Raw genomic sequence first — 11,317 nt, 5'->3', positions numbered from 1 at the left:
TCTCGCGCCGCTTAGGAACGTATAAAGCCTGTTTGTAGTACAAAGAGCTTTCACCTAGCAGCGAACAATTCAGTGACTCGAGGGCAGAACTCAAGCTGGAAAATCCATATTCAAGAATTGTAAGTTAATCTTCTGAAGTCAATGATTAGTATTAAAATTATTCTTCGTCAGGGCAAAATTAAGGCTGCCGGCAGCATGGAGTTCTTCATTATGATGAACACAACGCCCTACCCCCATAAAATTGGCAACCTGCTATAAACTGTGCCTCACAACACAGAACAAAAGCTCCATATACAGTATATAGATCTCTGTCCTGTTTATATAGCTGTGTGGTAATGGCGAGGTGTGTGGTACAGAGCAGATGTTGTTGCCCTAGGGGCAGATGGTAGTAACCCCTTGTATTCCTGATGCCAGGGCGTGGTTTAGCCTTAACCTACCGAAGGCATACCGCTGGATCCTGGGCTAGGCACGGGGGAAATTAAGACTCCGATGCCAAGTTACAGGCAACGGTAGCTTTACTGAGGGTAGACAGTTGTTACAGTCTATGCAGTACATCCAGGGCCCAAGGAGGTGACCAGTGACACAGAGACCTCGCAGGTTTGCTGGGACTTGTAGTGGACAGGAGAATTTAGTTCAGGCCACACTGGATAGATAGAAGACTTGACTTGACCGACAGGACTGTGACTTTAGCTTACTTTGCCCTTGACTTGTGGCTGCAGGACTTGAATTGAAGACTCCAATGTTCTGGACACACACACTAACTTGACTGCACTGGATGACTTGACTACACTGGATGACTTGACTGCACTGGATGACTTGACTGCACTGGACCTCAGGAACAAGAGAGAGAAGCTAACTCCACCCAGGGTTTATATGGGGGAGACCAACAGGGAGCCCATAAGTCCCCTTTGGGGTCAGCTGGTAACTAGTACCTCCTGAGTAACAATCACATGGTACATTTATTAAAGATACAACACTGAGACACTGAGGGACACTGCCTGACTGGGCAGGAAAGGTACGGGGAAACACCATCCCATACTGGGCCACCACAGGTGGCTGACTAACAGCCACCTAACACAGTCAACAAATGTGTTACTGACACAGGTTATAATGTCCCCTTTATGAGGCAAAAAAAAAACTGGTGCAGACTGACTCACCTTAGAGCCAAGTGAGGAGCTGCTTTCAGCACCTGTGTTGATCTGATCTGGGCTAATCTGAAAATTTAGAGTGGCACAGGAAGGGGATTAAACGTCTTATCCCCTATCCAAAGGCCGGCAATCTCCAGGCCGGCAGTGGCGGCATCCGGAACATGAAAGCTTGGAGCTTCCGTGTTCGTGACATCACGCCACGCCCTCTCCATTCATTCTATGGGAGGGGCATGACGGCTAGTACGTAGCCATCACGCCTCCTCCCATAGACATGAATGGAGGGGCTGTGGTGGCTGTACTCGCCAGTCATTTGGCACGGAGCGGAGTTCGCTCGTCCATGAATGACGGGAGTGCCGTACCAGCTGTCCCCAGTGGTGGGACCCCCGCGATCAGACATCTTATCCCCTATCCTTTGGATAAGATGTTTAGCACCGGAGTACCCCATTAAAGGCCCTACTGCCAAACATGCAATAAAGTGCGATAAAGGCCGTCATCAGGGGTACAGCCAGTACAGCAGTAAATGGCTCGGGCTCCCAGAGGACCCGGACCCCAGCTGCACCCCCATGCAGCAGCCAAGCACTAAAGTAGGAGACCGCTGGTAAAGCAGTCTCCTTCTCCCAGAAGCAGACAGGCGCTGTCTGAGCCTTAGAGATGGCACGTTGCTGCCAGCAATCTTTTTTTCTGTACATCTGCAGCATGGGGTCCTGGAAAATCAGCACAAGGGGCGCGCTGCCTGCCTAGAAAGAGAAGATCAGAGGAGGAGAGCAGAGAGGAACGCCCCCTCCCCTTCCCCCACACTATTGGTGGAGCAGTGGCACTTGGTTTGTGTTTCGTGCGCCACCACAGACCTGGCCACCAGCTCATATCTTGGAAGAGGAAGACTTTCAATGCCTGCAACTGGGTGCCATTTATCAAAGTTAAGTAACTCTCTGGGGAGGAGGAGGGTGCAGGTTGAGATTAGTGGGAGGTAAATAGACACTATTGTAATGTCCCATTACGGGATGTTGCCGTACTGTACTTCTGCCCTGTCAGGCAGAGTCCTTGTGTTTCCTTGGGGCTCTCCTGCAGCAAACCCTATAATATTTACACGTCATATATAGTTATATATTATAAGTGTAATATACCTTTAAATCTGTACCGCATGTTATATTGTTACCCAGAGACCCCCAGAGACCAGGTGACCTCCCAAGTGACCTATGGGCTCCTTGCACTGCCCCCCTTTATAATATGGGGAGGGGCTGTAATCTCTCTCTTTTCATGCTCTTGAGCTCCTGCTCAGGTCCAGTGCAGTCAAGTGTTCCAGTGCCTGTGTCCAGCCATTGGAGGCCTCAAGCCTAAAGTCCTACAGCCACCAGTCTGTCCTGAGTAAGTATAGTCATCTCAATTGTCTGTCACCATCTCAAGTCAAGTCATCTATAGTCACCGTGGCCTGCATTATAGTCAAGTCACTGCAAGCCTGTGAGGTCTCCCTGTGTCACTGGCCACCTCTCTGGGATATTGGCTGAACTGCATAGACTGTACCATCTGTCTTACCTCAGTAAAGCTACCGTTACACTTAACCTGACCTTGGACTCTTTATTGCGCCTGCCTAACCTAGGATTAGTGGTACTACCTTCAGGTGGTTATAAGGCCAAACCACGGTGTCACTACAAGAAAGGGTTAATACCATCTACCCCTGGGGACATTACATTTGCCCCCTTACACCACACATCACATCCCGTGGCGCACCACAACTCTCTTTTGGCATTATGAACAGGATTCGGGTGTGTGCCATATGCCACAAAGCTACAAGTACTCCCCCCTCCCCCAGTCTGAACTGTGTCTGAGAAAATTCGCATGCCGATGCGACAGAAGTTTGCACCAGAAAAGTGTACTGGACTGTTGTCACTACAAAGTGTTACTGGTGGTGCTGGTGAAATAGAGGGGGAGGTGAAGGAAAGACTGTTAATTGCCGTTGCAGAGTGTACAAAGTCAGTACCTGAAAGGGTTAAAGGTTTTTACCCCATGTGCGAGTGGCCACAGCTCCTCCCCGCCTCTTCAGTGTGCGAGGAGGAACTAAAGATCCGCTCTGTGTTGCACGGGAGAAGACTTTACTAGCCGGACCAAACAGGAAGTTCCCTGGGCGCAGCTGTATTGAAGGTTCCGGCGGCTGCGTCTGGCTCTGTGATATATAGTCAAGCACCAGCTGCAGCGCAGACTCTGCATAAACCAACGATCTCGTGCAGTGAGTCTCCAGCACTGGTGGTGAGTCACATCAACCCCTTACTGCCCAGCAGTGTCACCGGGTACTGGCCACTAGTAGCGGGGGAGCGTCACTCAGAGGGTCCCAGTCAGCCAAGATTAAGCTGCTGCAGCACATCACCAAAAAGATAGAGCACTCAAATCATCTTAAAGCGACAGCGCACTCAAATCCTCTTAACCCCTTAAGGACCAAGGGCCTTGTACGCCCTTAGTCCGCTCCCGTTCTATAACGCGAGGCCCCGTCATAGCGGGTCTGGCCCGGTCTCTAACAATGGCTGGGACCCGTGGCTAATAGCGCGGCACTAATGGTGGTGCCGCGCGCTATTAACCCTTTAGACACTGCATTAAAAGTTGATTGCCGCGTCTAAAGTGAAACTAAACTACCCCCAGCTAGCTCAGCGGGCTGCTCGGGATCACCACGGTGAAATAGCGGCATCCCGAACAGCCGTAGGACAGCAGGAGGGTCCCCTTACCTGCTCCTGGTGTCTGATCGTCAAATGACTGCTCAGTGCCTGAGATCCAGGCATGAGTAGTCAAGCGGCAGAATCATTGATCAATGGTTTCCTATGAGAAACCATTGATCAATGTAAAAGATAAGTGTGTGCAGTGTTATAGCCCCCTATGGGAGCAATAACATTGCAAAAAAAAAAGTGGGGAAAAAAAGTTGAGAAAGATCATTTAACCCCTTCCCTAATAAAAGTTTGAATCACCCCCCTTTTCCCATAAAAAAAAAAACGGTGTGAAAAAAATAAAAATATGTGGTATCGCCGCATTTGGAAATGTCCGAGTTATAAAATATATCATTAAGCCGCACGGTCAATGGCGTACGCGCAAAAAAATTCAAAAGTCCAAAATAGTGTATATATGGTCATTTTTTATATAATGAAAAAATTTATAAAAAGCGATCAAAAAGTCCAATCAATACAAAAATGGTACCGGTAAAAATTTCAGATCACAGCACAAAAAATTAGCCCTCATATGCAGAAAAATAAAAAAGTTATAGGGGTCAGAAGATGACAATTTTTTAATGTATAAATTTTCCTGCATTTAGTTATGATTTTTTCCAGAAGTACGACAAAATCAAACCTATATAAGTAGGGTATCATTTTAATCGTATGGACCTACAGAATAAAGAGAAGGTGTAATTTTTACCGAAAAATTTACTGTGTAGAAACGGAAGCCCCCAAAATTTACAAAATGGTGTTTTTTCTTCAATTTTTTCACACAATGATTTTTTTTTTACATTTTCATCGTAGATTTTTGGGTAAAATTACTGATGTCGTCACAAAGTAGAATTAGTGGCGCAAAAAATAAGCCATCATATTGATTTTTAGGTGCAAAATTTAAAGGTAAGGAGGAAAAAATGAAAAAAAAAAAACGGGAAAACCCCGGGTCCTTAAGGGGTTAAAGAGACAGCGCACTCAAATCATCTTAAAGTGACAGTGCACTCAAAGAGATCTACAGGATGTCAGCACCCAGCTCTCCAGATCAAACTGGCGACAGTGCCAATTCATAGCCAGCAGCGGGAGCGTCTGTTGCTCCAGCGGTCGGAATGCTGCCGATTCTGCTTGCAGTCCACATCAACAATGTAGGGGTTCCAGTATCAGCACTAGTGTTCTTGGGGAATCCTGTCCTCCCTACCTACAACGGAGACCCCCTTCACCCTAAGGGATTTCAAGGAGAAGATCCAGAGTTTGTTTGTATTTTACTCTCCCCCTCCTAATCAACAGGTGCAGCTGCTCACAGGACAATTACAAGTACCAGAAATTGAGGAAGTCCGCACCTGGCTCGCCTCTGAGAAGGCGACTGTAGAGCAGATCTTCTAAGTACTGTACCAGGTATATGAGTCACATTCTCTGTCACAGATACGTCTTCGGTTATATGAGAGGTGACAGAAACCAGGTGAGACTAAGAGCTTATGCCGTAGCCCTACAAAATACCCTAGAGTCTGTTTAAAAGTTAGATGGTATAACTCCCGATCAGGGCACAAAGTATTGATGGACAGATTTATTGATGGGGCTCATAATTAGTGGGACAAAGCTCAGTTGAGGATGTTAGCAGTACAAAACCCCAGTTTGTCCTTCCCCGCTTTTAAGAGGCTGACTATTCAGGTCACAGAGTCCAGGACTGAGTCGGATTAAATTTGTGCCCCTGTCCCAGAGCCATTAGGAGCAGTAGCCGGACCCATTCCACCACCACCATCGGCCCCCGCTCCAGTGTCCACTACCCTACAAGTCAATAGAGCCTCAGAATTCCAGAGTGTTAAGCAGGACATTGAACAATAGACTCAGGCTGTAAAGGAGCTTGCCAGTCGGGGTCCACCTGACCGTGAACCGCCCCTACATAGGAAACCTGTCTCTGCTCCCCGCCATGTTAACCCCCGCAATCCTCCACCCAATAGGCCCCCGGGACACAAAGACCCTTCTGTACTTATTGCAATAAATCTGCACATTGGAAAATGCAATGTTGGGATTTAAACAGATTTCTCCTGAGGTCGCCGACCGGCCCTCAGGAAAACCAGGTCACCAGGTCCAGACCCAGAGCGCCCTAAGTCGGGATTCTTACTTTATGTCGCCCCCTGGCCCTATGTCAGTGCTTCTCAATTATTTTCTGTCATGCCCCCCCCCCCCCCCTAGGAAGAAGAAAACATTTTGCGCCCCCCGCGCGACTGTAAATAGTATCATTTGTCTATAAAATTGTTATAAGTACACCTCTGCATAACACTGTATCCTTATTAACGTATATGAGGCTCTGTACACTGACAACAAGCAGGGCTCTGTACACTGAGGACAAGCAGGGCTCTGTACACTGACAACAAGCAGGGCTCTGTACACTGACAACAAGCAGGGCTCTGTACACTGACAACAAGCAGGGCTCTGTACACTGACAACAAGCGGGGCTCTGTACACTGACAACAAGCAGGGCTCTGTACACTGACAACAAGCAGGGCTCTGTACACTGACAACAAGCAGGGCTCTGTACAATGACAACAAGCAGGGCTCTGTACACTGAAAACAACCAGGGCTCTGTACACTGACAAGCAGGGCTCTGTACACTGACAACAAGTGGGGCTCTGTACACTGACAACAAGCAGGGCTCTGTACACTGACAACAAGCAGGGCTCTGTACACTGACAACAAGCGGGGCTCTGTACACTGACAACAAGCAGGGCTCTGTACACTGACAACAAGCGGGGCTCTGTACACTGACAACAAGCAGGGCTCTGTACACTGACAAAAAGCAGGGCTCTTTACATGGAGGACAAGCAGGGATCTGTACCTGAGGACAAGCAGGGCCTGTACGAGAGAGAGCAGGGCGGCGGCTCGGTGGCTCGGTGGCACAGTGAACTCCGACATGGTGGGCTGCTGCGCTTAGACGTGAGGTCACATCACCCCGGTGATGTGACCTCACGTCTGAACGTAGCAGCGCGCCACCCCGGAGTTCAAAGCGCCTCTCCCAGGCAGCCACACTGACAACCCAGGGCTGTAAGTAAGATCCAGCTGTAGAGTTGCTAGGCAACCGACGCCGTGTGGGACGCCGCTTGCGAGTGAGTCGGATAATCCGATCTAGACATCCAATATGACAATCCAATATCCAATATCCGGTCAAACGAGCCCCCCTTTACGGAGCCAGGGGGAGCGCGCCCCACTATTTGAGAAGCACTGCCCTATGTAAAGATCATTGTAAAAGGTGTACAATTGGAGGCATTGATAGATACAGGACCACAAGTGTCTACTATATCTAAATGTTTTTTTATAAATACTGGAAGGCTAATTTGTTGTGTGAACCTGATGATGTTGATTTTAGGGTAGTAGCAGGTAACGGGAAACCAATACCCAGGCATGGATATTGGGAGCGAACCATCCAGTTGGGGAAACATGTACTCAGAGGGCAGGGAGGGATTGTAACTGATGTTTCTGATAAGGGGTCTGCAGAGTTTATATTGGGGATGAATATTATGAAACACTGTTTTGCTGGAATCATAGGTTCTTTGCATGCCTTTCTCCCCTAAATATCCGCTTCAGGCCAGCGGGCTGCGCAGTACCACTTGAAGGTCCTACAGGCGGAGCAGAAGTTTGCCAACCAGCATGGTAAAATCTGCAGAGTACGAATCCAGGACATGAGGTAGGTGACCTTACAACCCAACACAAAAACAAACATCTGGTGCCGTGCTCGTCCTGGAGTAAGAAACAAGGACTAGCAAGCCCTGCTAGAGCCTATGCAGTTGGAAGATCATTCCCTAGTCCGAGCCGCAAGAAGCCTTGTCACTGTCACCAATGGGACAGTTCCAGTCCGGATAGTAAATCTGCCTTATGTTGCTACAGTCTTTCTTAAGTACACCCCGGTCGCCCAGCTGTATGTTCTAGAGTCAAGGGACATCTTAACAGAACGCAAGGTGGCCCGACAGTGGGCAGCCCAAGTGACTCTGGGATCCGCCAAAAGTCCCCCTGAACTCTGGTGGGCACAACTCCAAGTGGGAGACGAGACCACTCCAAGAGATCAAGTCAGTGGAGTCATCAATGTCGCCAAGAGGTACCACGAGGCTTTCAATAAACACTCCACAAACTTTGGACACACGTCCATGATCCAGCACAGCCCACCTATCAAAGAAACACACCGTCCGGTTACGCCAGGCATGTATCAAATGATTGGTTGCTGGTTGACATGATGGACGCTGACGTTATTCAAGAGAGTCAGAGTCCCTGGGCGGTGCCCCTTGTCTTGGTTAAGAAGAAAGATGGGACCATCTGTTTTTGTGTTGACTACAGGAAACTGAACAATGTCACATATAAGGACACTTATCCTCTTCCAAGAATCAAAGAGTCACTTACAGCACACTTCTCCACCCTGAACTTAACCAGTGATTACTGGCAAGTGCCTATGGCAGAGGAAGGCTGAGAGAAGACAGCCTACGTGACACCCATGGGACTGTTTGAGTTCAAGAGTATGCCGTTTGGGCTGTGCAATGCCCCTGCTACTTTTTAGCATCTAATGGAGCGGTGCCTGGGCCATCTAAACTTTCAAAGTGTCCTGTTGTACCTAGATGATGTCATCGTGTACTCCAAGTCCTACCAGGAGCACCTTAGTCACCTATCAGCCATCTTGCAAGTATTGCTCAAACATGGGCTGAAGATTGAGCCGTCAAAGTGCCATCTGCTCAAACCTTAAGTACACTACCTTGGTCATGTTGTCAGCGCCGAGGGAGTCCAGCCTAATCCTGAGAAGGTAGAGATTGTCAAGAACTGGCCTACCCCGCACATAGTGAAAGACATCAGGAGCTTCCTGGGATTTGCCGGCTACTACCGCCGCTTCATTCCCCACTTCGCTCAGATTGCAGAACCCCTCGCGGCTCTCCTCAGGGGTACGGCGAAGGAGAACTACAGTGGAAGACTACTTGTTGAGTGGGCCGAAGAGCAAGAGACAATGTTTTGAGCTCTTAAACACCTGTTGACTGAACCACCCATCCAGACTTATCCAGACTACAGTCAGCCATTTCGGTTGTATACTGATGCCAGCTTTGGAGGTCTGGGAGCTGTCCTGTCCCAAGTTCAAGAAGGGCAAGAGCAAGTGATAGTCTATGCCAGTCGTAATCTGCAAGGAGCAGATAAGAACAATGGAAATTACAGTTCCTTCAAACTTGAACTCTTCGCCCTTGTATGGGCCATAACTGAGAAGTTTAAAGGCTTCTTGGCTTCCACGACATTCACTATCTACATGGATGATAACCCATTGGCCCATCTGAATACTGCCAAATTGGGTGCTAATGAGGAGAGTTGGGCCTCAAGATTAGCCAACTACAACTTCACCATCAAGTACAGAAGTGGCAAGTCATATGTCACTTCCGATGTACTGTCTCGAATGACCCCCGGCGAAGTACCACCTGTCGAGGACGAGTGGGAAGACATGGAGATGCCCCCATGTTACCAGAGGTTTGTGCGTCAGAATACTGTGACCGCCCTTGAAGAGGGTGAACCCAAGTCTGAGAAGGTCCAGGAAGACCTATACACCTGGAAGACTCTACAAGATGAAAGTCGAGTCATGGGGGATCTGTTGGACTACCTTCTGATGAAAAAGGTACCAACCCGTCTACATCGGGCCCAGTGTGACGAGTTGAAACGACTGTTCATGCACAAGGGACAGTTGTACCGAAACTCTTTGGATCCGGTTTCTGGTGATCGACTTCATCAGATTCTGGTTCCCCAAAGAGACGCAGCGATGGTGCTCAACGCATACCATGATCAGTCGAGACACTTTGGAGTCCACAAAACCGAAGCTACTGTAAGACAAAGGTTCTACTGGATTGGGATGCGGAGAGACATCGAGAAATGGTGCAGTGAGTGTGCCGTCTGCAACGTTACCAAGAATGGGCGCAAAGATGCCAGAGCACCCCTCCATCCATCCAGAGTAAAAGGCCTGCCCAGTGGGTCGCGCTAGACCATGTCAAGTTGTCTCCTGCCCGGTTCGGTTACACTTATGCTCTCACCATGGTGGACCATTACTCCAAGTTGGTTGTCGTAGTGCCCGTTAAGGACCTTACAGCCAAAACCACGGCCCAGATGTTCTACACTCATTGGGTACAAATCCTTGGGTATCCGGAGTTTGTCCTAATGGACCGAGGAACAGCCTTCAAGGCCCAACTCTTCAAGGAGCTATGTCAGTTCCACGCCTGCAAGAAACTCCGGACTACTGCTTACCACCCTCAAAGAAATGGGCTCTGTGAGCGCATCAATAAAGTTTTTATCCACATGCTGCGAGGAGCGTCCGTGTCAAAGCACGAAGAGTGGCCCCGGTTGTCCAAATTGCTGGAAATTTATAGTATTACAGTCCACTGTTCTACTGGATACACCCCATTATACTTGATGATGGGTTGACACGGACAGCTGCCAAAAGATCAGACATTTGGATTTCAAGCTCCCTTCAAGAACTCTCTGCAAGCTTCTATGGAGTAGGTCTCTGACCACCAAAGAAGGATCCAGGAAGCAAGAAGAGATTGTCAATAAAAAGATGGGCGAGGCTCAGCAAAGGCAACAGCAAGACTACAACAGTCATACTTCCGCCAAACCCCTCCAGTTAGGTGACAAGGTCTGGCTGCGGAAGTTCCTGAGGACCCACAAACTGGACTCCATCTGGGAAACAGAGACCTACATTGTGACGGCCTTACCCTACCCAGACTCAGATGTGTACGCAATCCAGAAGCCAGGGTACGAGCCGCAATTCGTCCACCATAACCGGATAAAGTTATGTTGCAAGGAAGACCTGCCTGAACCTCCTGTACCTCCTCCACCAGTTGTCAGACCTACACAGGACTATGTGCCTGGAGAAGGGATCCACCCATCCATGGATGTCCCCATGTTCTCTCCCACTCAACCTGCAATCTTCTGTGTCATGCCATCTCAGGGGCCGGTGCAACCACATCTAGTCACCCCACCGGCTCCAGTCCTGTCACCTTTGGCACAAGCCCACACTCCGGTCTCCATGTCTCCTGTATCTTTGCAAGCCAGTCCAAGTTCAGATAGTCCAGAACCAGCTCCAATTCTGGAAATGGATCTTCAAGAGACCCCTATTACTCTAGTCGTGCCAAGAGCTCCTGAAGAAGGAAGTGTTCCTGATTACAAGAGGTGGTGCTGCGTAGATCCCAACGGTTTACCCAGGGTCAGCTTCCCGCAAGATACAAAGACTAACACCATGTACAGTTTAGTACCACACATAGTCCTTAAGTACAGATTTTCATGTACACGTATCAGTCATGTCATTAGGACTGTATTGCTACTACACACCAGTCCATATAAATGTCTTTAATGGTCTATTCACACACGAACAGTATTCTGCGCAGATTTGATGTGCAGGATTTTCTGCTGCAGATTTCAATGTAAACTGAATGACTGAACACAGCTTGAAATCCTGAGCATCAAATCTGTGCATCAAAT

The sequence above is a fragment of the Hyla sarda genome, chromosome 3 (assembly GCF_029499605.1).
Source record: "Hyla sarda isolate aHylSar1 chromosome 3, aHylSar1.hap1, whole genome shotgun sequence".
NCBI classification, from domain to species: Eukaryota; Metazoa; Chordata; class Amphibia; order Anura; family Hylidae; genus Hyla; species Hyla sarda.
This window is presented reverse-complemented; position numbering follows the sequence as displayed.